This window comes from Hemicordylus capensis, chromosome 3 (assembly GCF_027244095.1).
Source record: "Hemicordylus capensis ecotype Gifberg chromosome 3, rHemCap1.1.pri, whole genome shotgun sequence".
NCBI lineage: Eukaryota > Metazoa > Chordata > Lepidosauria > Squamata > Cordylidae > Hemicordylus > Hemicordylus capensis.
Window position 1 is genome coordinate 346,463,964 of NC_069659.1, and position 27,874 is coordinate 346,491,837.

At 47.0% G+C, this 27,874-nt stretch overlaps 2 protein-coding genes across 19 annotated transcripts in view; one reads left to right on the forward strand and one right to left on the reverse strand.

Annotated features, from left to right (window-relative positions):
- Nucleotides 1-27,874, reverse strand: part of MCF2L2 (MCF.2 cell line derived transforming sequence-like 2) — a 440,334-nt gene that overhangs the window by 203,497 nt on the left and 208,963 nt on the right. The window lies entirely within an intron of this gene.
- The window catches only part of B3GNT5 (UDP-GlcNAc:betaGal beta-1,3-N-acetylglucosaminyltransferase 5), a 56,624-nt gene that overhangs the window by 17,483 nt on the left and 11,267 nt on the right, over nucleotides 1-27,874 (forward strand). Inside the window, exon 1 of one of the 3 annotated variants that reach the window (XM_053304954.1) lies at nucleotides 10,183-10,347. The exons of 1 other annotated variant lie outside the window; for it this stretch is intronic. The gene's annotated coding sequence lies outside the window, so the exon portion shown is untranslated. Of the gene's footprint in view, nucleotides 1-10,182; nucleotides 10,348-10,450; nucleotides 10,703-27,874 lie in introns of those variants that run through there. One more of the 3 variants, XM_053304960.1, reaches the window with a different exon arrangement.

The following is a 27,874-nucleotide window of genomic DNA, read 5'->3' on the forward strand; positions in this document are numbered from 1 at the left end:
TTTCGGAATGCATCTTGGATGTTGGATTGTTGTGAATTTCATCTCAGGGACCAAAAAAAAAAAAAAAAGGTTTGTCAAAGAGGAACACACTGAAAACAATTTCAGTCTCAACCGCCTTCCCTGCCAGACATTTAAAGCCCCAAAATAGGTACCCTTTGTGCTTAAAACCCGCAAGAGGAACTTGGGTGGACAACTTTGGTTTCAGGAAGCTAATAAGCAGAAATGGGTTTGAAACTGGAGCAACATCCACATGCAAATATAATGCTTTCCAAATATTTGAATGGACCCTGCAGTCAGATGTCTGTCAGCTTTTCCTTGTACATCATCACAAAGGGTGTGTATGTGTACAAATCTCCAAGACAAGAAAACTACGAGGGTTGTCCCACATGATAAGGAAACTACAGTAAACTACTATGTTTACTCAGGAGTAAGTCCAACTGAGCAATGAAACTTACTCTCAGGTAAGACAATAAGATCCTGTTGGGACAGGCAGGGCCAGTGTTCCCTCTAACGGGATCCCAGATGTTGTTGATTACAACTCCCAACATCTCCAGCTGTGATCTCCTTTGGCTGGGAATTATGGGAGTTATAGTCAACAACATCTGGGAATCTCTGTTACAGGGAACAAGGGGCAGGACTCTTGTTTTTACAGTCAGCAGGGAGAAGGGGAGCTAAAAGACTACAGCCAGAGGCGTTGAGATAAGAGAACAAGAGTGCAGGAGAAAAATGTCCCTGGAGGCCCCTAAGGGAAGCCCCCCCTCCAGTGGATGGATGACAGCTTGCTTGCTCTTTGCCACCCCCTCACAGAGGAGAAGTGGGGACAGGGACCCATCTTCACTTTTTGTCCCAGGGCCCACTTCAACTTTGCCACACCCTGATTTAGAGATGTGCACGGAAATGGTTCAGAGACCCTTTATGGGCCTCCAAACTGGTTCGAAGAACCGGTGGCTCTACTGGTTCGAAGGCAGCAGGAGTCTCCCTTTAAGAGCGGGGGGAAGTGCACTTACCCCTCCCACCGCTTTCCCTCTGCCGGCGTCTGTTTTTTAAACAGCCCATTGGGGCAGCAGTGTACCTCCCTGCCGCCCTGATCTTCCAGATATGACCGGAAGTTACTGACTGGCATCAGCAACTTCCAGTCATATCTGGAAGATGAGGGCCATGGGACAGTAGGGAGGTACGCTGCTGCCCCAATGGGCTGTTTAAAAAACCAATGCCGGCGGGGGGGAGGATGGTTAAGTGCACCTCCCCCCCCGCTCTTGAAGGGGGACTCCCCCTGTCTTCAAACCGCCCTGCTGCAGTTCCCTGCCCCTGATTAGTATACCCATGCACATCCCTACTCCTGATTAGGGCAGTCAAAAAATATCTGTTCTGTGCCTTTCACGCTTGCTGGATGCACATCTCCATGCCGTCAAAAGCTTCCACTGCTGATTTCTGCAGCTGAACTTGTAGCTTATTTATTTATTTTTGCATTTATATACCGCCTTTCGTTAAAAGACAACCCCAAGGCGGTTTACAAAAGTTAAAACATACAATAAAAAGACAATAAAAACATCAAGCTAAAAAGTATAAAAAACATATTAAAACAGGCATAAAAACCATACAACAGATAAAAACACACAGAAGCAGCAGTAAAAACGATTATGTAAAAGCCTGGGTAAAAAGCCAAGTCCTTACAAGCTTTCTAAAAGCCGTGATGGAGTCTGAGGAACTAATAGCCACTGGGAGAGCATTCCAGAGTCTAGGAGCAGCAACAGAGAAGGCCCTGTCCCAAGTGCACGACAGCCGGGCCTCTCTCATTGTCGGCACCCGGAGCAGGGCCCCCCCAGATGTCCTCGTCAAGCGGGCAGCAACCCTTGGGAGCAAGCGGTCCCTCAAATACCCCAGGCACAAACCGTTAAGGGCTTTAAAGGTCAAAACCAGCACCTTGAATTGGACCTGGAAATGAACCGGCAGCCAGTGCAGCTCTTTCAAAATGGGGGTGATGTGTTCCCAACGGGCAGCTCTGGATAAAACTCTCGCTGCCGCGTTTTGCACTAGCTGCAGTTTCCGGATATTCTTCAAGGGCAGCCCCACGTAGAGCGCGCTACAGTAATCCAGCCGTGCCGTGACTAAGGCATGGGTAACCGTGGCCAGATCTGCCTTCTCGAGAAAGGGACGCAGCTGGCGCACTAGCCGAAGCCATGCAAAGGCACCCCAACCACCGCCTCCACCTGAGCTTCCAAAAGCAGAGCCGGGTCCAGTAGTACCCCCAAGCTGCGTACTTGCTCCTTTAAGGGGAGTGCAACCCCATCCAGAACCGGTAAAATCTCCTCATCCTGATTATGAAATGCACAGGAGGATCAGGTTGGGGTTTCCCCCCAGCTCAATTGGCAATACAGCTGAGAGCCACAAAGGAGGCTTGAAGCACCTTAAAGACAAAGACTGTATTGTGGAATAAACTTTCCTACTAGATCCCACTTTATATAAAGAAAACCTGAGGAAGTGGCCTGTAGTCCCATGAAAATGTAATCCTCAATAAATCCGGTCATCTTTAAGGTGCCACAGGACTCAACTTCTTCAACACAAACAGAGGATTTCCTTGATTATGTAAAAAGAAATTATGGCTACGATTGTTTTAAATAGTATTTAGCTACTGTGAGCCTGCCAAGATTACAAAACACAGCACATTCAGACTTGGGATGCTTTCACACACCATGTTAGCAGCATTTTTGTTCCCTCTTTGACATGTAAGCGGAAAACCTACTTTGTGTAGTGTTTGCAATAATAACAATTGCAGGTGCACACAAAGAGCATGAGGATGGTTCAAAGATATTTCTGGGGTGCTGCTTTCAGACGCAACACTCAGGCATTCAAGCAGAGGAGGCACCAAGAGCTGCCTTGTCCCATGCCAGGTTCCAATCCTCTTTCAAAATTGACCTTTGCAGTCTTTGAAAGTGGTATGTGGGGTGGAGAGGAGGGAAAGTTGCCAGCATCCTCCTCTTCGTGCTTCTTACAAGCTTTGCCAGGAGTGCGAAGGAGAACAGCTCCTGGCAAAACTTGTAGGAGTAGGGTTGCCAAAATTCCATTGCCAAATAAAGGATGCAAGCAGGGCAGCATGCAGTGGTAACCAGGAGCCCGAGTAGCAGCATCATATGTGTTTTTTAAAACCATGTTCAACTTAAACTAGTTACAGCTTAGATTGCTTCTCTGCTTCTTATTGATATAACTATTGTTAGCCAAACTGGGTGTGACTAGAAAGAGAAACGTTGTTAGCCAGTAATGACAGGTTTCACACACAAGCACTGTCTAGTAGTTATTACGGATATGCAAATTGATTTGGGTACAAATCGATTTGTACTTGAATCTAGCTGATTCGGGTGATTTGGAGACAAAACAAATCACCCCTGTGGTCCATTGGCTAGATTCAGGTACAAATCGAATTGTGCCTGATACGATTCGAATTGATTCAAGATTCAGATTCCTCCTATTAATTCCCCCAGATTCCAGCTTTCATTTTTTAAAAAAAAGCTAAGCTCCAGCCCTTGTAGAAGTGGCATTATGGAACAAAATGTGTGGTGACTATTTTTCAAGTGTTTGGATTTTGTGGTGTATAATAACTTCCCCTCAATGAATCTCTATGAGGATTCATTACACACCTTCATTTCTTCTATTCATTTTGACTGTCTTTTCGACAGTGCCAACTGTCAAATGCCATATGCTAACTACACCCCACTCCCACCCACAAGGCAGTGGGGTACTACTCAGTTTATGTTCTAGGATTTTTTTCAAGTGTTCAGGCTCTTTGGTAACCTTCCCTCATAATGAATCCCTATGAAGATTCATTACACACCAAAGAGTCTAAACACCTCAAAAATTCCTAAAAAATAAACTGAGTACCCCAGTGTGTGTGTGTGTGTGTGTGTGTGTGTGTGTGTGTGTGGTGGTGGTGGGACACGTGTTGACACATGGCAGTTGACAGTTGGCACTGTCCAATGATAGTGAAAATGAACAGAAGAAATGAAGGCGTATAATTAATCCTCATAGGAATTCATTATGAGGAAAAGTTATTAGACACCAAAGAATCTAAACATTTCAATATTCCTAAAAATTAAAATGAGTACCCCACTGCCTTGCAGGTGGTGGGGCATAGTTGGCACAGGGCAGTTGACAGTTGGCACTGTCCAGTGACAGTCAAAATAAACAGAAGAAATGAAGGTATGCAATGAATCCTCATAGGGATTCATTATGAAGAAAGGTTATTATACACCAAAGAATCCAAACTCTTGAAAAATAATGTCTGCACATTTTGCTCCATAACTCCATTTCTACAAGGGCTAGAGCTTAGATTTATTTATTTACTTACTTACTTATTTTTAAGAAAGCTGGAGATCCGTGTTAGGGTTAGGATGTGGCAACTTTGAATCCCCATTGGTTCCTATGGCAGAAATGTTCAAAATCAGTAAAAAAAACCCTAATGAAATTCATTAAAAATCAACCAAATGCCCCACTGCCTTGAAATTTGGATGGTAGGTGGCACCCATGGGGACCTACCCACCACCCAAATCTGGTGCCCCTGGGACCTTGTTAAGTGGTCCAAATCAGTCTGAATACAAATTGAATCAAAGCAAATACAAATCGAATCTGGGGTGATTTGGTGGTGGTGGGTAGATTTGGACACAAAACAAATCGGGGGTGATTTGTTTTGGGCACAAATCGAATAAAAAAATTGATTTGTGCACATTCCTAGTAGTTATTGCTTGTGAGGTTTTCATGATCCTGATACAAGTCAGCCAATCATTGATGGTTGTTAATGTTTTTGTTAATGTCCCTAGCACAGGACTTTGGGCAATCCTGGGCAGCAAGTGAATCAGCAGCATGCCCAGAATGATAACCTCATCTGCCAAATGGAGAAGAATACAAATTCTTTTTATATATATTTCTTTGAATATTGATCATGGTCATCACCTTTATTTTGTTGTTAGTGAAAAGAACTGGTTTGATCAGGTTCTTCCCATCAGATGAAAATAAGGGACAAATGGCATCCCATGAAGGAGAGACCATTTCGGGCTGAAATAAGGGCTATCCCATTCCCTGCTAATAAGGGACTGTTGGTAACCCTAGAGTCAGATCTGTCCCCAAAAGCTGCTCTCGTGGTGGCAGGGATCATCTTCTTGCCTTGCTGGCACCTCAGTAATCTGCTGCCTAAGGTGACTGCCTCACCTCGCCTCATGGAAGGGCTGCCCTTACTCTCAAGGTACCTTTAAGACTGCAATCCTTCACATACTCATTTGGGAGAAGCCCCCACCCCCCCGAGCTCAATAGGATTTATTTCCAAGAAAACATGCATGAGATCCATCTCCAAGGCTGTAAGTGTATACTCAGCTACCTGGGACTAAGGCCTGTAGTACTCAGTTGGGTTTACTTGTGAGTAAACATAGGAGCAGACAGCAAATATGCAAGCTTGTGCATGCTCCCTCAGAAGTCAAATCTGCTGATGTAAATGTTACATGCCTAGGAATCCAGCTTTACTTTGGAGGAAGTCCCACTGAACTCAGTGGACCCGCTCCTGAGTAAACATGCATAGACTTGAGTTGTAAGCATGTTTACTTGGAAGCAAGTCCCACTGAAATTGTTGAGACTTACTTCACAGCTAAGTTCAGATGGTTAATTTCTCATTGTGGGCACATGTGAATGCCACAATTGTATGTAAGGCAGCCAGAGGTGCACCTAGGTAATTTTGGAGCTTGGACCTAAAGGCCTTTGGAGGCCCCCCTCCCCTGCAAATTAAGCATAATCATGCTCCGCCAGGTGTCCACAACATCTGGGACAGACTAAATAGGATTTGGGGGCCCCCAGGGGCTGTGGAGGCCCTGGATTTCGGCCCCGAAGTCCAGCGGTAAGAGCGCCTCTGAAGGCAGCAGAGGGAAGGAATACAGTACACAGAGTAGAGCTTTCGACAATGTTCAGGAGGGGAGCAGGGCTCAAGCGGTGTTCACTGGCATGAGAATGGGGTGTTACAAGCATGTCCCAATTTCCATCCCTGACACGTTGGAGAGCAGCCTCACTCTATCATCCACAAGCCAGTAAAGAAAATCCACAACTTACAAATGGGGTGTGTTCCAGAAGTTCATCTGTAAGCTGGATGTTCACAACTTGGAATGCATATAGTTGCCAAGAACGACCACTTGTTTGTAAGTTGGGGACTTCTTTAATGGAATATGTCATAGAGCTGTGTTTGTACAGTATATACAGGTGTTTGTACATCAGAGGTTTGTGATCTGGTGAGTGCTTGTACAAATAATAGACTCCATTGGTGGATGTGCAAGATCACTACATACAGTCCTCTGCATACAGTCTAGGGAAGGGGTGTCCAAACTCAAATCTGGTGGTGGGCCAGACTACCTTCTGATGCACCTCTGCGAGGCCGAACATAGCTTTGCTGTCATCTGTTGCTTCATAGCCCCTTGCACCACCTTCTGTCTTCCTCCCCCCTCTTTCTCTCACTCCCTTTCTTCCCCCCTCTCTTGCCCTGCCACTTAAACTAAATTTCTTTGCCCTCTTTCTCTTCCGGGCTATCACTTCACATGCTGAAGAGCCTGCCATGAGGGTGGGGTGAGGTGGGGAGTAGGCTTGCCTACACTCCAGGGAATCCACACACTTTTTGATCCTTCACTACAAACCTCCCAAGTGTGGGAAAGGGGATGGGGCAAGCTTGACAAGAGTGGGGGGGAGGAGGAAGGAGATGGGGCAGGCTTGAGGGAGAGAGGGGGAGGGGAAAAATGAGAGAGGGAGGGAGGGAGGAAAAAAGGAAAGAAAGAAAAACTGAAATGGGATGGAAGAGGGGGAGAGAAATACCAGCGGCATGGGGAGGGGGGAGAGGACATGGCTGATGTTTTGGCACGTGGTGGGGGAAGAGGAAGGGAAGGAGCGACTCGAGAGTAAGGAGGAAGCCGGCCAGGACTCTGGATGCCGTCACTTCGATGGGGGAGGAAGGAAAGAGTGGCAATGTGGGTGGAGGGGGGGGGGAAGGAAGCCAGCTGGTGCTTTGGTGTCTGGTGAGGGAGGGGAAAGAAAGGTGCAACATGGTGTAGGGAAGGAAGGCCAGAGGATGGAGCTGCGCAGGCCAGGTCTGGCCCGCAGGCCAGGGGTTTGCCATCCCCAGTCTAGGGACTAGGGTAGCAATCCGAACACTTACATTAGAACGGAAATGGAGCAGGAACCTCACCGTCCCTCTCCTAATGACACTTACAACAAAACCTCCTAAACTAAGCAGAGCTAGGTTTGATCCATGCTTGGATGGGGGACTACCTGGGAACCCATGAAAACTGCTTTGAATTCATAGGATTTTAGAGTTAGAAAGGACCTTGGGGGTCTTCTACTCCAACCCCCTGATCAGTGCAGGGATCTGCTGCTGCAGCCCTGGGGGATGCTCATTCAGCCTCTGTTTAAAAACCTCCAGTGAATAAGAGCCCACCACTGCATGAGGCAGGCTGTTCCACAGTCAAGCAGCTCTTCCAGTCACAAAGTTCCTCCTAATGTCTAGCCTGAAACTGCTTCCTTGTAATTTCAACCCATGGGTTCTAGCCCTTCTCCGAGGAGCAAGAGAAAGCAAGCCCACTCCTCCTCGCATGTAACAGCCCTTCAGATATTTGAAGACTGCTATCATGACATCTCCCCTTAGACTTTTCTTCTCCAGGCTAAACAGCTCCTTTGGCCATTCTCCACAGGACGTGGTTTTCAGACCCCTCGCCAGTTTTGCTGCCCTTCCCTGAACCTGTTCCAGTTTATCAACATCCCCTTTAAAATGTGGTGCCCAGAACCGGACACAGTTCCATCATGAAAGAAAGAGGAGATATTAATGCAGCCAACTCTGAGAACAACGGGGCCGCTTCTTCAGAGAGCTCTCTTTCTTCAGGGGCACCTTTCAAAGTGCTGGCTCTCTTGTACTGAGCAGGGGGAGAGCAACTCTCTCTATCTAGTCTCAGCACAGCCTCTCTCTAGGAGGGATGTGCATGAACCTGTGCGGAGGCCCCTTTTACGGGTCTTCGAACAGGTTCGAACACTGGGTGGTTCGAAGGTGGGGGGTAACTTTAAAGGTGGGGAAGCGAGCACTCCCCCCATGCCTGCATTCCCCCTGCCGGCGCTCGCTTAAAAACCAGTCCGGAGGGCAGCAGCGTAAGCATACCTCCCTGCTGCCCCATCCTTTCCTCGGACCAGAAGCAGATGTAGCCAGTGCACGTGAGCAAATTCCTCTTATTGAGGAGAGGACGGGGCAGCAGGGAGGTACGCTACTGCCCTGCTGGACCGGGTTTTTAGTAGGCGCCAGCAGGGGGAACATGGTAGCACCCTCCCTCGCCCTTAAAGTTATTGCCCTCGCTGGTTCCGTGCACATCTCTACTCTCTAGTGCGTGTTGCTGGCATCTATACTGTGTTTGTTTTTAGATTTTGAACCCTTTGGGGACAAGGATCCATTTATTCCAGTGTTCTTCATTATAAGGCCCAAGGGGCAGCGGTAGCCTCCCTCAACCATAAGTGCGGCTCGCTGGCTAATTATTTATTAAGCCATAACTTCAGCCAAAGCTGAATATAGTGGTGTGCACGGAACTGCAGCGTTCTGGTTCGCAGCTGGTGGGGATTCTTTAAGGGGGAGGAGGGTGCACTTACCCCTCCCACCGCCCCACCAGCACTCCTTTTTTGAAAAGCATTTGGGGCAGCAGCGTACCTCCCAGCTGCCCCTTCCCCTGTTCCTCGGCAAAAGGATTCAGAATGTGCGATTGCGCATGCGCACAGGTGCACGTGCATACATCACGCACGCAATCTGACATACACACGCACACATGTGACACGCACCATGCGCATGAGCAATCGCACATTCCGAAGCCTTTTGCAGAGAAACAGGGGAAGGGGCGGCAGGGAGGTACACTGCCGCCCCAAATGCTTTTCAAAAAAGGAGCACCGGTGGGGGTAAAGTGGCTGGAGGGGGTAAGTGCACCCTCCCCCACCCTTAAAGAGCCCCCCCAGCATCGAACCACGAACCCCCCCCCCGTGAACCGGTTCGCAGGCCTTTAGAATGGCCTGCAACCGGTCAGTGCACATCACTAGCTGAATACTTGCCCATGAAGTTTTTCATACAGGGCTTTTAAAACCCTTTAACTCGCATCTCCTCCAGAATGGAAGGGGTGCGTTCGCATACCGGGCCTCAACTCTCTCTCTCGGGCCCTTCCAGGACTGAGAAAAGCACTGTACTGTGTACAGGTCAGCACAGTGGGAAATGGCACTCAGATTGGAGAGGGTTTTTTTGCCAAAGTGGCCGCCACTTGAAAAAACAGCAAAGATCACTGATCTATTCCTTTTTCTATGTGAAGTGTTTTGAGAACTTAACAAAAAACAAAATATCACAGAAGAATGATGGAGCAATGAGGGAATAAATGCACTTGCCCCACGAACTCAATGGGAGCTGGGGTTTCCCCTGCTGTTGCTGACCAAGCAAAGAGGCACCTTTTAAAAGTGGTGATTCTCTTTATTTAGCAGGGGAAGAGCAACTGGCCCTATCCATCTCCAGCACAGCATTCCTCCATTTTGTTTATTTCTCTATGTAAACCACTTTAAGAACTTTAATTGAAAAACAGTATATACATAGTTGTAGCTTTAAGCCAACCAGGTTTTGGCTTTTGATTACTTAACGGTTTTCATACAGGTGCCTTTTTTGTTCTTGCATCTGTAACGCACACAAAAGACCAGCATTTCCTAGAGTGCCCTCTTAAAAAAAATAAAAATGGCTCACGTCTGCTTTGTAGGGACGATGCCTCCTCTCCCTTCTCCAGCATCCAACTGCTAGAGCAGAAGTCTGAAGCATGACAATTCCAGTAACTCTTTCTAACCAAGCCACTCCCAAAGGCTGCTGCTAAGAATAAGAATAGCTACAGGTATTGGAAAACAGGGACTGTCCCTGGCACGCAGTGGGAGTGCATCATGCAATCTCGATGATGCACCGACAGTAGCCTGAAACCAGGTTCCGTCCCACGGACTGAGCTCCGCGAGGCTTCCTTTCGCCTGATGCATGCAGCTCGGCGGGGAGGCACGACACCTGGCTGCCGAGCTCTGACCCGGCAACAGCTTGGAGCGTGAGGCGCGCCTCTCGCCGATCTCCCCCCGCTGGCCAATCAGCACGCTCTAGTGACCTCACCCCCTCTTATGCCGCCCAGGGCGGGCCCCTCCCGCGTCGGAGGGACCTTAAAAAGCGCGGCGAGGGAGAGACTCCCCCTCCTTCTTTCTCGCGCGGATCTATTGACTTTTGTGTCTGCTCTCGGCATGGGAGCGAAATTTACGGCGCGCTTCCCCAGCTCGGAGTCCCCGCGTCTTTGCTTGGTAAGTCACCGCTGCTCTACATACATTCATGCAGTAAGCTTTTTTTTTAAATTAACTCAAAACGCTCTCTATGTGGATTACTCGGTTTTCGCGAGGCTGGGATGCTTCGGGAGAGTTGCTTAAGCGTCATGCGTCTCGTTTCTCCGCGAAGGAAGCCCATTTTTCTTTTTTTCTGGAAAGCGTCGGGGAGATTTCTTTTCTCTCCTTGGTCGCCCAGACGAAGAGCCTGCTTTGGAACCTCCTCGAGTTGCCGTTTTGCCACGAGGGGGATCGGCTGGAAGCTGCCTCCCTTCTCTGTTGGATCCAAGGCATGATTTCCAAATGGACCTCAGACTTCTGGTTGAGACGCGTTTCCGTAAGTGGGTGTGTGAGTGAGTTTCAGGCAGCCTCTCCGAAAAGAGGGTCCAGTACTCGCTTGCCTGGTTAGGCTTCCTTCGGCTTTAGATACTTCCTATAATTAACTCCGGCAATTCCTGCAATAAAGGTGTGGCAGGAGATTCCGGGTCGCTGCAGTGCTCCTCCTCGAGAGACCCGACTTGGAGTTAAGCGAGCGCCGGTCTCTTGTTTGTCTGCTGCTTGCTCTAGAATCCCTGCGTAATTTTCTCTTACAGGGTCGTGTTCTCTCTCCCCTCCCTCCTTCTCCCTTAAAGTTTAAGCTGACAACTAAGTCCTTCAAATAGATCTGCCTTTTTGAAAACGGAGAGGGACAATGTTCCGTCCTCGTTTTCTGGGGTTTCCCCACCCCCCGACAAAACCAGCGGGTCTCGCACGGCTTTGCTTGCTGCTGGCTAAATTGCAACATTTAACTCCGGCGCACACCAAACCTGAAAGCCGCTGCTTCTCTCTCTCCCCCCGCCCCCGTCCTTTTCCAAGAAACCCTAATGGGAACATTTTCCCATGGTGGGCAGACGCAGTAGCACTTTTACAGCCGATCTCTTCTCTTCCCTTCCCTTATATAGTAATTTATTTAGGACTAGTTGACCTCCAGCGGCTTCGCTTCGCTTCCCTTCTCTTTCCCGGACACCCGCCAAAACTTCAGTGGAAGGAGGGAAAAGGCCACAAAAAAGAGACCCCCCCCCGTCTCGTCCAGGCAGGCAGTCGAAAAGGAATCCTCTCCGTTTGTCGCTTATATTGCTTTAGTCACCCAGAACTCGTTAGTGTCCCTTTAGCCAAGAATACACAATGAGGATTTGTCGCCTTTTATTTTAAAGGTTGAGATAGGGGAGAAACCAGAGTTTCTATAGCAGCCCCCTTGTCGTCTTTTCTTTTTTTGTATGGGAAGCGGTTGAAATTCGCCCGGTACTGGGCCAGTCTCTGCTGCCCCCTACAGGTAGAATCCCAGACAACTTTAGCCAAGTTTCCAGGTTGCCCAGGACTTTTCTTCACACAGGAATAGAAATAAGCCCTGTGTGTAATATGGCTCTGCAGTTAGGGCAGCTACAGGTCCTGTACATCTTGTGGCTCCTGTTTCACTACTTACAGAAACACCTGGAAACTGTTGTTTTGGTTCTGGTGACTGTAGGCAACAGCTGTACTTTGGCTGCAGCAGCCCATGAGAAGGGACTTGGGCCTTCTCTGGTGTTTGCTTAGGCAGCCCACACAAGTGATGCTTAGATAAAGAATTTTGCATTTTCCACAGCTATAATTCACAAGACAATTGCGCTAGAGTGTGCATTCAATCTTAAAAAGTTCTCTTCTGGTTGATGAGAGAATGTGCTGTTCTAGGAGTGGGGAAGTTCAGCGTGTGGGAAGACCACTTCCAGCATTTGAAGAGGCTTGCAAGCTTTGGAATAATAATTCTTCGCGGTCGGAAGGCCTTGGAGGTAGCATGATGATGATATTGCTACTGCTACAAATCTCTCTAAAGACTTCCTGAAAGCTTCCGGCATAATGGGAGCAATAGGTAGAAGTTCAAGCTAAGATGGAGATAATGTTCCCCCCTCTATCTTAGATGTCCCACCCATTTGCAAGTTATGGAAACAGGCACTTAACCCTCCTTTCCCACCAGTGAAGCCAAATTACTCTGAGGCACGTTGCTTTTGTGCTTGTTCTGAGACTATCTAATTGGGTCTTTTTAGAATTGTAAGCTCATTTTTGCATTAAGATGCCAGCAGAGAAACCACAGGCAAGCTTGCGAAGAATGAATTGTTGATTTCTCTACACTGACAAAAAGAGTGACATGTACAGCTTGCTACTTGCATTCTGTGCCAGTGGAGATGTGAGTGGGATGCCCCAGAGGATCTCTGGCTGTTGGCTACCCTTGTCAAAGACTGTGGCATCTCACCAGTGGCCTAAGTTGTAACACTGCCAAAGACTAGCTAGGCCCTCTCATGACAATATGGTATAAATACTCTTCTGGGAGTCATCACTTCCACAAGTATCAGTGGTTGCCCCTGCTAACTGAGCAAAGAGGCACTTTTCAAAGTGGTGATTCTCTTATATTTACCAGGGGGAGAGCAACTGGCCCTATCCAACCCCAAGCACAGCGTCCCTTCAGTGGCTGTTGCCTGCCATTCTCTATAATAAAAGCCCTGGCGTGCGTCCGTGGCTTAGAAGGCTGGTGTCTGCGTCTGTGTCTCCCTGGGCTGTTCTGGGCATGTGCGGAGCCGGCACCAGGCGGCCATGTTGGCCGGTTGTTCGCCTGGCCGCAGAAAGGCTGCCGGGCAGGGAAAGACGGCGGGGGCAGGCAGCACTCTTGGCAGCGGGGGCGGCACTCTCCGCCCGCCCAGGAGGCCAGAGGCGGCGACAGCGCACCCGGCCCAGCCGCAGGGAGGAAATGGCGACGGCGGCGGGTCCGGTCCGGGAACAGGAGAAGCAGGGACCGGGAAGGGTAGATGCGGCAGCGGAGGGACTAGCCCGGCCGCCGCAGAAGCCAGGCGGGGGGGGGGGAGGAGACGGCGGGGGAAGCCGGCTGAGGCGGCGGCGGAGCCTCGGCCAGAGTACACGGCACGGCCAAGCGGCCGCGGCAGGGAGACTGGGCCCGCTGGCGGCGGCGTTGGCCGCGGGAAGGCCGGAGGCGGTGGCCGCGGAACCGGACCGGCCGCGGGGAGGGTAGAGGCCCTCAGAAAAGAATCCCCACTCTCAGCCAGAGGAGGCGGTGGGCCCAGGCGGGAGGAGGCGGCGGTTGAGGGCAGAGACTAGCGCCCGTTAATTTAACGGGCTGAAAAATACTATATATAATATAAAGACTGTGAGCCCTTTTGGGACAGAGTGCCATCTTATTTATTCTGTGTAAATTGCTTTGAGAACTTTTGTTGGAAAGTGGTATATAAGTATTCATAGTAGTATTGGTACTCTGGTGGAGCAGGCTTTTGTTAAACGGAGTTTATAGATACGTATGGCTTCCTTATACAATGGGTGGCTCCTCTAACTTTAATCTGCATCCAATCTTGGCTTGAACTTGTTCCAAAGTCAGTATTGCTTCCATTCTTGCTTCTTCAACTGTAAGCTAGAGGGGAGGAATCATTCTAAGGATTTATTATTTAGAATATTTACATAAAGCAGAGCCAGCAACAACCACCGGCAAGTTTGCTGTGCTGTGATGAATATGGACAGTTTTTCCTCCCCTGCTAAATATTGCACACAACTTTAAAAGGCACCAGTTTGCTCAGGATGAGTAAGTTAATGCAAATATTGTGGTCTTCACATGGATCCTGTACAGATCCTCTTCTAAAGAGGCAGTTAAATGTGGAATGGTTTAAAGAGTCCTGTGCTCTTCAGGGTTACATACGTCTCTACCAACACCTTCAGTTCAATAGTAGGTAAGGAGAAATATATTTATTTGTACATCAGTCTATCAAGAATGACAGTAAAGATGCCTTGTATAGTGTACAATACGTATTTGATCCTGTTTATAAAAATTGAGAACATGAAACTGTTGTACTTTCTGAATTGGCTGTCTATTAATATCTGGTTTGTCCCCTAGCCCCATATCTCATGTTTCCTGTAGCACCACCACCACCACCACCACCACATAAAGCTAACTGAACTGGCCTAGTGAGCTGTAAGAAAGAAATACAGTTAACTCACTTTTTTATTGTTCTAAGCATGTTGGGACTTTCCAAAATCACCTGTGATCTTTATGGGAAGGGGTGCGTCCCCTTAGCTCTGTACTATCTACATTTTAGGACTATCTGGTTTTTATACTAACTTAGTTGTCATGAGTTTCCCCCAAAGAAGTCTGGTAATTTGTAGTTTGGTGAGAATTCTGTGGAATTCCTAGGTTCTGCCCGCTGTCTTGCAAAATTAGTTTCCATGATTCTTTGGGGACAGGGAATAAATACTTAATCTGTTTACGGTGAAGAATAAGGGCACTGCTCTGTGGGAACCATGACCCCCAAAAGTCCCAGATAGAGGCTTCCTATACTTCAAGTACACTGAAGGGCAAAAAACCCCTCCACACTCTGTAATGGGACACCCCACACACACACACACACCCAGCGCTAAACAGAAAGTACATTAAAAAGGTATACCCTTTCCATGTTTCTTCTACCTGCTGAGTAAACACCAAAGGGAACTGAGGAAACAACTGAGCACTTGAAAGTGATGATTCTCTGATATTTAGCAGGAGGAGAGCAACTGTCCCAATCCAACCCCAGCAGAGACCCAGTTGTTGCTAGTGTCTACCTTATATTTCCTTTTAGGTTGTGAGCCCTTCTGGTACAGGGAACCATCTTTATTTTTTTCTTATATTTGTAAACCACTTTGAGCACTTTAAAAAAAAATGTGGTAAACAAATACTTGTAGTAGTAGGAAGACAACTGGACCCTTCAGGGGCTGCTTAGGTTCCCAAGACAAAACACTATAATGGCTAGGCACTTGGATGAGAAAGACTGATCCTTGCACCTTCTGACCCAAATGGAAACTTAGAGGCAGTGCTTGAACTGAATGGCCTAGAAGTGGCTGTGCCATAAAATCTCCTATCTACTTGCTCAGTTATGGGCTCATTGGGTTGATATGGGCACGTCACTCTCTTGACTGCAGCTACAAGAATAGTAGTGACCTCCCACACACACGAACCAATGTACTCCACTTCATGTTGGTTCTCCGAGGGAAACTTCACCTCACAGAGAAGATAACCCAGCCTTCCCTGACGGGGAATTACCATCTCAGTGACGTGTGTTGGCTGGTGACAAAATATACCACCTCTTCTGCCTGCTCAATACTATTTTTAAAAAGCTGACCAGTCCATGTGTGTCTTGGGAAGGAAGCGAAATCTCTCCTGTTGATTTTGCTTAGCTTGGCACTTCTGTTCTAGAGCATGAACAGCATGGAGTTGGAAGTACCAAGCATAAACTGCTATACAGTTGCCTCCCATTGGAGTTGCTTTCTTAAGTGTGTTGAAATAGTTCATGGACTATTCAGCTTTTTTAAATGTATGCTAAGGAACACACTATTGTTTCTGTTCTGTGTACTGGAACGCTTAAACCAAAATACAGAGGGTGGGGAAGTGTATGTTAAAGCTTGTTTCCTGCCGGCTCAAGCTGCAGGCTGCTTTTGTTATTGTTTCTTGCCTTTTGTAGGCAGTGAATGGAGGAGAACCTATCTTGGATAATTGAGGCTTCTAAACTTGCTATGAAGTCACCTTAAGTGATGCAGCTTGGAAATGCTTGACTAATAAGCAGAAGGTTGCCAGTTTGAATCCCTGCTGCTTTGTTTCCCAGACTAAGGGAAACACCTATATCGGGCAGCAGCAAAATAGGAAAATGCTGAAAGGCATCATCTCATACTACGTGGGAGGAGGCAATGGGAAACCCCTCCTGTATTCCACCAAAGAAAACCACAGGGCTCTGTGGGCGCCAGGAGTCTAAGTCGACTTGATGGCACACTTTACCTTTAAACTTGCTGTCAAATGGTAGAGCTCCTTAAATTGAATTCGAGATTACTGATTAGGAACAGCTAATGTTTTTTAGTTGTGAATGCTTTTGTGTCTTGACTTAAGCCCATTTGAGATGCTGTGTCTACTGGTTCAGCCACTGTTGGCATATGCATAATACAGCAGCTTCTCTGCATGGGTGTTTTGAAATGGTTTGCTCTACTTATCCTGCCACTCTTTCATGATGATGCCTCCAGGCAGTAAGCACGAGTTCCTGCCTCCCTGCAATCTCCCATGCAGACACTCATCAGATCCCAACCTGCCTAGAGTCATCAGCAAGCTTGCTGCACAATATGCCTTTAGACCCATATCTTTCTCCTCCTCTGCTCACTTACCTGTGGCTAGTTCATACAAATGACAGCTCCACGTGATCCCAGCCTAGCAGCGACACTGCCGCTCCACTTGCAGATCCTGCACCCTTGAAACAGGTCCTTGATAGTGTGTATATGCAGACAAGACACTTACTTAAAATTCCCACTAGCAGGTTCTGTGGGAGCCCTCTTTAGAAGTATCACTTCAGCCATTAGAAACCATGCTGCTTCTGCAGCGGACAACTAGGAATATGATTTACTCAAAAAGACGCTTGTTTCTTATATTTATATACCACCCGAAACTTATGGGCATGCTACCTCTCTGGAGGTGCCTTTGCCAAAAGCCTGCTGTCAAACACTAGCCCTGCAAAGTTGCACTTAATCCTTAGGTATTCTAAATCCAACTTAGTTACTAATTATTTTCAAACAGCATCTCCAAGCATTTTGAACACATTCACACTTATTCCTTTTTTCTACACCTAGACTTCCAATCTTGGAGAAAATGTCCTTTGCACGATGCACCTTCACAAGATCTGGTATAATGCCAGCCACATTTGTCAGAGAATTCCTGGACATAACTATGAAAAGGTGGAGGGGTAATGCAAATCTTAAACTCCTACTTTTCCATCCAGGATTGGAAAGAGTGCTTGACAGTGAAGCTTGGTGGCTATTTCACACATTTCCTTTAGCAGTCTTTGCATAGGAGAGGGGCCCTCGCAAGGCAATAGGTGCTGCCTCAGGCAATGAGTGTTGTAGAGAGGAATGAAACCCCAACAATTTCACTAGAGAAAAGGGTCTATGTATTTCACAGTCTATGTATGTGCATAGACTCTCTGTCTATGTATTTCACAGCTAAACCCACCCTTGCTAACTCTAGATGTGATCCAAAAAGGACAGGAAAGGGTTTACTGAGCTATACATAGAGAGCCAACTGAGCCAGTCAGCAGCACTGGTGCCAGTGCTAAAAGGGTAAGAATATGGGGCTTTTAAACATTGACCCCATGTAGCTACAATACCTGGAGAGAAGCACCAGAAAAATGGGTGAAAATCATCAAAGCAGTCTTCCCACTCAGATCCCTGAACATTCCGTATTCATGAACGAAACCAGGGTGGCGCTTTCCCTACATTCTGGACAGAATGTCTGGTTCCTGGACTGTCCAGACAATCCTGGACCTGTGGCAACCAACGTGAGCTGGAACAGAACCGTCCACAGCCGCTTTGGCAGACATTGCATCCTCTGTGCTCCCTTTTCTCAGGTGTTCCCACACTTGTTTTCTAGGAGTACATCATCCTGGCCCTCTGAGCTCTTGCTGTGACCAGGATGCTTAGCGGTGCACACTTATCCGCTTCACCAAACTCTGCAAATCAAGTCTTGCTTGAAACACTAGACCTTACTCAATACCACAAATATGAATGAGAGAATGGTCTCAATTACAACTTACAGAGGAATGAAATCCCATTGATAAAATAGCACTAGATTAACTAAAGTTCTTATTGTAGGAATAGATTTAAATGCAACTTATTTTAAAAAGCTGTTTAGCAAGTGTATGCCATCAATTGTCTTGTAGCTATTGTGACTGATAACTGGTTATCCCTAATAGCTATTTGCCAAGCAGCGTTACTGGGTGCTGTGTTATACTTAGTAGGGTGGTGTTTTTTTAAGGTTGAGGGGGATGCTTTATTCTTTAAGAACTGCCTCTCTGCTTTTTGTTCTAGAATTCTAAGTAATCTGGAGCATAAGAAGCTGTCTTATACTGACCTAACGATCTAGCTCCATACTGTGTACAACACTAACTGGCTGCGGTTCTCCAAAGTTTCAGGCAGGAGTTGTTCCCTACCTTACCTGGCGATGCTGCCAGGGGTTGAACTCGGGACCTTCTGCATGGAAGCAGATGCTCTACCACTGAGTTACAGCCACATTCCCTAAGGGGAATATCTCTCAGCAGACAGTGCTAACCTAGTTGCCTGTCCAGATGCATGCCAAGGGAGACCTTGCTTAGCAAAGGGGATAATTCATGCTTGCTATCACAAGACCAGCTCTCCTCCCTCTGTTGATTCCAGGGCTAGCAGATGGCTCATATCCCTGAAGGTGCTCAAGGGGAGGGAGCTTGCTGTTGCCCTGGGGTGGGGCACCAGTGAGGTAGCCTATACGTCAGAGGACAAGAAGCAAGTAAAGGGCAAAGTCTGCTTGAACAGAAAGGATTGAGGCAGCCTTGTCATGGTTACCAGAGGCAACCCAAGGATGAGGGCTTGCTCTCAACACTGGCTTCAGTGTGCCTAAATGTGGCTCAGTGGTGCCTGAAGAGGAACTCCTAACAGAACAGTGGGTGTGTACTGTGTGCATATGTTGAAGTCCTAGGAACTAGGAGGAGCCGAGTCAAGTGTCCTAAAACTAAGTGTCCTTAGTTTTTTTTAAAAAAACACAAAACAAAAAAACCCTACTAAGTGAAGAAGAAAAACTTAGCAGTGTGGAAGTTGGAACTTTGGGACTTGGTCTGTCAATCTGCTAAGCAAAGAGCAAGGACTTCATGACCTTTAATCTTGGCCAATGGAATACTCTGTAGTGGTTTACGGATGTACTTAGCTGATGAAGCTGCATCCCACTGGGGAAAGACCTCACAAAACTAAATTTCCCTGTATCTGCTGGAGACAGTCCTGCCCACTTGAAAGCTAGTGTGGTGTAGTTGTGGAATAGGACTAGAAAGACCCAGGTTCAGATCGGTGGAGGGCGGGGGGCATAACTCAGTGATGGAGCAGATGCTTTTCAGCAGAAGGTCACGGGTTCAATCCCTGGCTGTATGGTTTCCTCCTCAAAGGTAACTGTCCATGTAAATGAGAATTCTGGTTTGTATCGGTGTATTGGGCAAATAGGAAAGCTGGTGGGAAGGTGGGACACATGCTTTGATAGTCTCACCCCAGGACAAGACCAAATGGTGGCTCACTTGGCTTTGCCTGTACCTGAGAGGACCTGCTTCAGTAACTTTGCATGCAGAAAGTAATAAGAACAGCTCTGCTGGATCAGGCCCAAGAATGCCCATCTAGTCCAGCATCCTGTTTCACAGTGGCCCACCAAATGCCGCTGGAAGCCACAGTCAGGAGTTGAGGGCATGCCCTCTCTCCAGCTGTTACTTCCCTGCAACTGGTCCCAGGTCCAATCCCTGACATCTCCAGATAGGGCCGGGGAAAGATTCCTGCTTGAAACCTTGGAGAACTTCTGCCAGTTATTGTAAACAGTACAGAACTAGGTGGACCATTGATCCAACTCTGTATGGCAGCTTCCTAGGATCCTTTCTAGTATGAAGAACTTTGAGCTGAAAGGTGGGGGGGGTGGGGAGCCCTGTGAAAACAATGCAAATACCCACTTTCTGTGAAATTATTTTTATTTAAAATTTAAGTATCGCTTTATTTTATTATATCATTGCAAGTTCAGATTGTATAGAAATGTTTCTCCAGGGAGTTCTTACTTATACTTGCAAAGCATTCATCTGTGCCTTTTAAAGTTCAACGAAAGCAGGTGTGGCTGGGATGCTAATACTGCTTGACATAAATATAAAGGAAGGCAACCTGCTTGATAGTCCGCAAGGAAGGCTTTTAGGGGAAAATACACCCTCCTTCCAAATGTAGCTTATTCTGAGTGCCTAAAAGTAAATAAGTGTGGAGAAACGGAGGAGTTAGAGGCTTTCAAATCCGGTTTCTTCCAGGATGCAGATTTGTTGCACCTGGTGACACTTGCGACCATTCACTTAGAAAAGCATCTTAACCCCTTTCTTGTCGGTGCGACAGTCACAAATTCTGACATCTCCCTTCCTAAAACTGTCATAGTGTTTGTCTCCATCTCCTTGGGGAATACAAAGTCAAAACAAAGGTCAGGTGGAAAATTGAGCAAAAGCAAGGAGAGGTGCATATCCTGCACAATGCATTGGTTCTCCATCAAATCATGTAGCACAACAGTGAACAGTCTGCCTCATACACAACGGTGTGCTCTCTTTCTCTGGAGGCTCTCAAACAAAGGCTGGATGGCTCTCTGTCTGTCAGATGCTGTGTATCTTTCCTGTAATGAGCAGAGGAGTGGACTAGAAGAACCCCAAGGCTGCTTCCAATTCTAAAATTCTTTGTGCATCTTAATCTCCCCCAGGAGATTAATCAAGACCAAGAGAGCTGGTCTTGTGGTAGCAAGCATGACTTGTCTCCTTAGCTAAGCAGGGTCTGCCCTAGTTGCATACGAATGGGAGGCTTGATGTATGAGCACTGTAAGATAGTGATGTGCACGGTCCGGAAAAGTCCGGACCGGCACCGAAGGGGGGACTTGTTTTTAGGGCGGGGAGGGCTTGCTTAGCCCTCCCGCCTCCTTGCCCCTGCCAGCGCCCGTATTTTCTAGTATAGGGGCGCTGGAAACCAGCCGCCCCCGCCGCCGCCGCGGCGAAAGAACCCCCAATGCCAGCCCTCCCTCCCTCCCAGCTAGCTGCCTGCCCGCCCGCCACTCACCCGCTCACCGGATAGGAAACGAGAGGAGCTCCGGCACAGAGCTCCTCTCGTTTGGAAGGCCTCCGGCAGAATGGTGTTTTGCGCGCGTGCGCATGCGCGCGCCGCAAAGCACACCGTTCGCCAGAGGCCCGGTCTACCCGCCGGGAAAGGGCCGGGTAGACCGGGCCTCCGATCGCTGGGTAGACCGGGCCTCCGATCGCCGGAGGCCCGGTCTACCTGGCCCTTTCCCGGCGGGTAGACGGGGCCTCCGATCGCTGGGTAGACCGGGCCTCCGGCGATCGGAGGCCCGGTCTACCCAGTGATCGGAGGCCCAGTCTACCCGGCCCTTTCCCGGCGGGTAGACCGGGCCTCCGGCGAACGGCGTGCTTTGCGGCGCGCACATGCGCGCGCGTGCAAAACACCATTCTGCCGGAAGCCTTCCAAACGAGAGGAGCTCTGTGCTGGAGCTCCTCTCGTTTCCTATCCGGTGAGCGGGTGAGCGGCGGGCGGGCGGGCAGCTAGCTGGGAGGGAGGGAGGGCTGGCATTGGGGGTTCTTTTGCCGCGGCGGCGGCGGGGGGGGGGGGCGGCTGGTTTCCAGCGCCCCTATACTAGAACATACGGGCGCTGGCGGGGGCAAGGAGGTGGGAGGGCTAAGCAAGCCCTCCCCGCCCTTAAAGGCATACCCCCCCACCCGGACCCGAACCAGGCAGGGCTGGACCGGTCCGGCAGTTCGGCCATTCTTTGGAATGGCCGCCGGACCGGTTCGGGCACACCACTACTGTAAGATATTCCCCTCAGGGGTTGGAGCTGTTCTGGGAAGAGCAGAAGGTTCCAAGTTCCCTCCCTGGCTTCTCCAAGATGGGTCTGAGAGAGATTCCTGCCTGCAAACTGGAAGAAGCTGCTGCCAGTCTGTAAAGACAATACTGAGCTAGATAGACCAGTGGTCCGACTCAGTATATAGCAGCTTCCTATGTTCCTAGTCCTATAAATCTGCCCATGCTGCTTTTTGAGTCTTTATGACTGAATGTACCAGGGGGAAAGGCACTGAAACAGCTGGCTCTGCCTATGCTCACTCAGAAAATACAGTTCTTATTTTGTCATTTTTAAAAATGTTGCCTCTCTCTTCTAGAGAAAGAAATGCTGTAAAGCTTCCATAGGCTCCAGCCATACATACACACACACACACACACACACACACACACACACACACACACACACACATTTTCTTAGATGTACCCATTGCTAATCCCATGTGTGGCAGCTCCCGCGAGAGTTTGCGAGTGGGGGAGGGAGAGGAAAGTGACGGTGGCGAGGAATATAAAGCTAACAAGCCAGCGAATGGGCAGGCGGGGAGAAAAAGTGGCAGTTGGCCAGAAGAAGCCAGGCAGACAGAAAACTCTGGAGTGGGGGAGGGCTGAGAACGAAGGAGAAATAGAGGTGCAGATGCTCTGTGCTTGGGCCAGCTAGTTGTGAGATTATTTTGAGCTTTTGCTTGGGTTGGGGCTGGGAAATTAATATACATGCAAGAAGCAAGAAACTTTGAATAAGCATATTCTACCAATAGTTGAATTGTCTGTTGGTTCTTTTGTTTTGTGGACTGGAGGTGGTGGTTCTCCATAGTGCTCACCAAACTATTTCATTTATTAAATGAAAAGCCCTGGCTGTGCAGGGGAATTTGATTCAAGACATCTTGTAAAATATCCCTCCCTGCATAATACCCCATTCACATGGCATGGCAGTATTTCACTTCTGCAGAAGATAACATTTCTTATAACAACTTAGATTAGTCTTTTTTACAGAGTAGTATCTATAAAGGTAAATATCTACTGGGTCCCCAAACTATCCTGCCAAATGCATACCTTGAGTACAACTGACAGTTGAGTAGTGGAACAGAGTTCATTCAGAGCAGAAGTATCTCCAGGGATCAAAAATAAAATCAGAGTTGTTAATATTTTCATTCATGACTTTGGTTACGATGTTAAAGTGGAGGCTTGAGATTTGCTGGTGGGGTAATATTATTCAGGTCAACAAATTGCTCACTCTAGTGTGTTGCTAAAATCTCAAAACCTTTATGGTGATGAGCCTACTTGGGCAAAATAGATGAACTAGAATGCAATGATGCTAGGCGTGTTTGTGGGTATCCAGTATTTGTATTTTTAAGTATTTTGTTTTGTAGAAATTCCTGAAGTTGTTTTTTTTTTTACTTAACAGAATTTATATATTAGTTTTTCAACAACTATTAACAAAGTGGTTTTACATCATAAAGTCATACACTAATAATCAACAAATAAGAATTGGGGTTCTGTTACTTTATTAGTGATGTGTAGTATGTGAAAGAAGCCACCTAATGGCTCAGCGGGGAAGTAACTTGCCTAGCAAGCAAGAGGTTGCCGGTTCGAATCCCTGCTGGTATGTTTCCCAGACTATGGGAAACACCTATATAGGAAGATGCATCATCTCGTACTGCACGGGAGATGCCAATGGTAAACCCCTCCTGTATTCTCCCAAAGAAAACAACATGGCTCTTTGGTCACCAGGAGTCGACACCGACTCAACGGCGCAACTTTACCTTTAGTATGTGAAAACATTTGCTCTTAGATATGTTGAGTCTTCAGCCAACTTAAACATTTGGGTAAAATATTACTTGGTTCTGTGTATACTTACTTAGAAGTTATGTAGTTCAGTGACTTCTGAAGCCACCAGAAGAGTAGCTATAATTGAGCGAGTGGGTTCAAAGAACCCAGGGCCTCCAGCTCTTGAGGGGCCGCAGGAGAGAGGGGTGAACATGGGCCCCCTCTCCCCTAGCTGTGACCCTGGAAGCCACTAAGTTCGATGATGATTTTTGTCTTTTCTGTTTGTCTTTTTTATGTTGTGCTGTGTTTTTTGTGTGTGTGCGTTTGTGTGCGCGCGCTATGGTTTTTACTGTTTATCTGATTTTAAGGCTTTGAAAATTGTTTTTATGGAACTGGGGTGGGGGGAGATTAAAAAAAATGCACATGTGTGAGACAGAGTTATGTGCGCACACTGCCTTGATACTGCTGCCCAGAACAAAATTCTTTCAGCTCATACAGGGAATACTGGTCCTAAGTGTCTTGTTTTCCTTCAATGGCAACAACAAAACATTGTCAGCTGAATGTGTTAACTTAAGCACTTTGAATTCGATAATCTTGTTTATTGGGGATTCCCAGATGGTAGTTTTACTTGAACATAATAATCTCCAGCCTATATACAGAGGGATATATAGTGCCATGAATGATGGCACTATATGTACAGTACTGGAGGTGGTAATCATGAGATGTTCTGGAAAGTCTAACAGTACATATGAATTATGCAAACAGCTCCTATTAATGTGCGCTTTTCATGCAGTATTATGATCTGGTTTCGGTCTCTGTGGAAGTCTGAAACTTATTTTTGTTTAGAAGCAAGTGGTAACAGATAAAGTAAAGGTAAAATGTGCCGTCGAGTCGGTTTCGACTCCTGGCGACCATACAGCCCTGTGGTTGTCTTTGGAAGAATGCAGGAGGGGTTTACCATTGCCTCCTCCCACACAGTATGAGATGATGCCTTTCAGCATCTCCCTATAGTGTTGCTGCCCAATATAGGTGCTTTCCATAGTCTGGGAAACATACCAGTGGGGATTCGAACCGGCAGCCTCTGGCTTGATAATCAAGTCATTTCCCCGCTGCACCATTAGGTGGCCCACAGATAAAGTAGGCAACTCTAAAGGCTTTATCAGTCTCTGTTGTTCAAGGGACTGTAACCCTGGCCTAGAAGCTCTTAATTGTGTATAGGAGCCCTTATCCTCTGGATTGTCTAATACTCCTTTCCTTTCCCCATTTACTTCAATGTTGGGGACATCTCTGTGTGGACAAAACCTTTTGTATACACCAGATCCACAAGGGCAATATGGGCGGAGGTCTTCAGCATCTTAGCCCTGCTTGAACCTCATATCGCTCTTTATGATTGCCAGAGTTTTAAAGTGAGCTTGTGGTTTGGCTGGAAAGTGAGTGGTTGGTTTGGGAAGCTTCTAGAGGGGAAATAACTTCTGCAAATGCACAACACCTCTGAAGCTAGTGTCGGAACGAGAAACTGAAGTTGGTTTAACTGTGTGGTGGTGGCTGTGCATATTTTTATATGCACCATTTTTTCCAGACATCTGTGAAAATACCTTTGCTCTGAACAGGAGTATTTAGTGCTCTGGGCTTTAACTTGGGAGTAGGCCTCCTTGACTTTACAGATGTTGTGGAATTACAACTTATTGTAGCTGGGGATGATGGGAGTTGGAGTTCAACAGCTGGAGAGCCAAGGTTGCCTACTGCTGCTTTAGCTCATGCCTACTATACATGGTAGGATGCAGGGTGGATTTGATTTAAATCAAACTGATTTAAATCACGATTTAAATCACTAGCAGGGTGGATAAAAATCAAAAAAATCCGATTTAAATCAAAAAAATTGAATTTTTTTGATTTAAATCGGATTTTTTTGATTTTTATCCACCCTGCTAGTGATTTAAATCGTGATTTAAATCAGTTTGATTTAAATCAAATCCACCCTGGTAGGATGTAAAGAGCTTGGAACATTCGCTGTTTTCCATCTGCTAGATGGATAGCGGTCCTTCCAAACTTACCCTTTTGTGACTGTTCAGTTGAAATGGACTGATTTTCCTGTTTTCTCTTTTGTGTTTAGGGCTGAAACCCACCTATTTATCTGTGATAAAGGGAAGTGTTCCATGGTGGTAGATGAGTAGAAGCCAGATCAGGTGTGGAGATGGGCTAGAAGGTGGAGGAGTTTATATATGGTTTTTTTTTTAAAAGCTTGAGATGTAGAGGAGGTGATGAGAGCATTGAACTTGAAAGATCTCAATACAAATCCTGATTGGCCATGAAGTTTATTGGGTGCCTTGTGCCAGTTCACTAGAGCCTTTCTCAGACCCCCTCATGTGTAGGGGGATGGAGTAGGATTGCAAGCATTCAACTTCAGGGTGTTGGTTTGGAATAGTCGAGCCCCTGGTGGCGCAGTGGTAAAACTGCCGCCCTGTAACCAGAAGGTTACAAGTTGGATCCTGCCCAGGGGCTCAAGGTTGACTCATCCTTCCGAGGTCGGTAAAATGAGTACCCAGAATGTTGGGGGGCAATATGCTAAATCATTGTAAACCGCTTAGAGAACTTCCAGCTATAGAGCGGTATATAAATGTAAGTGCTATTGCTATTGCTACATACGGTTCTGTCCATTAGATTGGACTCTGTGCTTTTTCTGGGTTCCTGACAAATTTGGAAGAGTTGTCTATGCATAGGGTCTCTTCTGGGGGTTAGGGGGAGTAGGTTGAACTAGCTGCTGTAATCTTCCCCTCTTCCCTGTGTGGGTCCAGTGTCCCTGGATTCATTGTGCAGGAAGGGCTTTTACTGGCTTAACCTACAACATGGGGTTGTTGAGGATAAAAATAGGATAATCCTGTGTACATTCTCCTGAAACTTAAGAGCCAGATAACATACACCTCACAAAATTACTGGACTTAATTACAGACATTGGAGGAGCAAGATGAATGGGCTTTTCCAGGATTTGACAAATGCCAGGTGCCAGTGAGCAATGGTGCCTAGAAATCTATGGCACCTGGACTAAGATATTCAGAGGTAGTTATTTAATAAAATCTGTATTGGTCCAGGCAGCCCTTTTTCATTTAATATGTAAAGCAGGTAAAGAGAAGCCCATTTACCCTCCCCTCCACAGGGTCCATCACCAAGTCCAATTTTGATAAGTATCCATTGTCTGGTTCCTAAATTCTTGGGTGGGCTTCTAGAACCAAAGAAAACTGTCAGGGCCTGGGCTTCTTTTTCCCTTTTACAAGTAACATACTTAAGATCAAACAGGGCTGCCTGGGAAAAATACAGATTTGATTAAACAGCTCTACCTCTGAATAGCCTACTCTAGGCGCCATGGTTTCCTGGCGCCTGCAATTTGTCAAGCCCTGACTTAGGTGCCACTAGGAAGCTCATACAGGTGAAACTCGGAAAATTAGAATATCATGCAAAAGACCATTAATTTCAGTAATGCAAATTAAAAGGTGAAACTGATATATGAGACAGACACATTACATGCAAAGCGAGATAAGTCAAGCCTTAATTTGTTATAATTGTGATGATCATGGCGTACAGCTCATGAAAACCCCAAATCCACAATCCCAGAAAATAAGAATATTACATGGAACCAATAAGACAAGGATTGAAGAATAGAACAATATCAGACCTCTGAAAAGTATACAGTGTACTGTGCTTGATTGGCCAGCAAACTTGCCTGACCTGACCCCATAGAGAATCTATGGGGCATTGCCAAGAGAAGGATGAGAGACATGAGACCAAACAATGCAGAATTGCTGAAGGCCGCTAATGAAGCATCCTGGTCTTCCATAATACCTCATCAGTGCCACAGGCTGATAGCATCCATGCCACGCCGCATTGAGGCAGTAATTGCTGCAAAAGGGGCCCAAACCAAGTACTGAATACATATGCATGCTTATACTTTTCAGAGGTCCGATATTGTTCTGTTCTTCAATCCTTGTCTTCTTGGTTCCATGTAATATTCTAATTTTCTGAGATTGTGGATTTGGGGTTTTCATGAGCTATACGCCATGATCATCACAATTATAACAAATTAAGGCTTGACTTATCTCGCTTTGCATGTAATGCGTCTGTCTCATATATCAGCTTCACCTTTTAATTTGCATTACTGAAATTAATGGACTTTTGCCCGATATTCTAATTTTCCGAGTTTCACCTGTATATAGACCGTGTTGGAGACAGACTGTTTGATCAGATGGATTTTCTCTTACTCCAGCACAAGAATTCTTACCCACGTCCTTAGTTCACTTTCTGCTAAAAG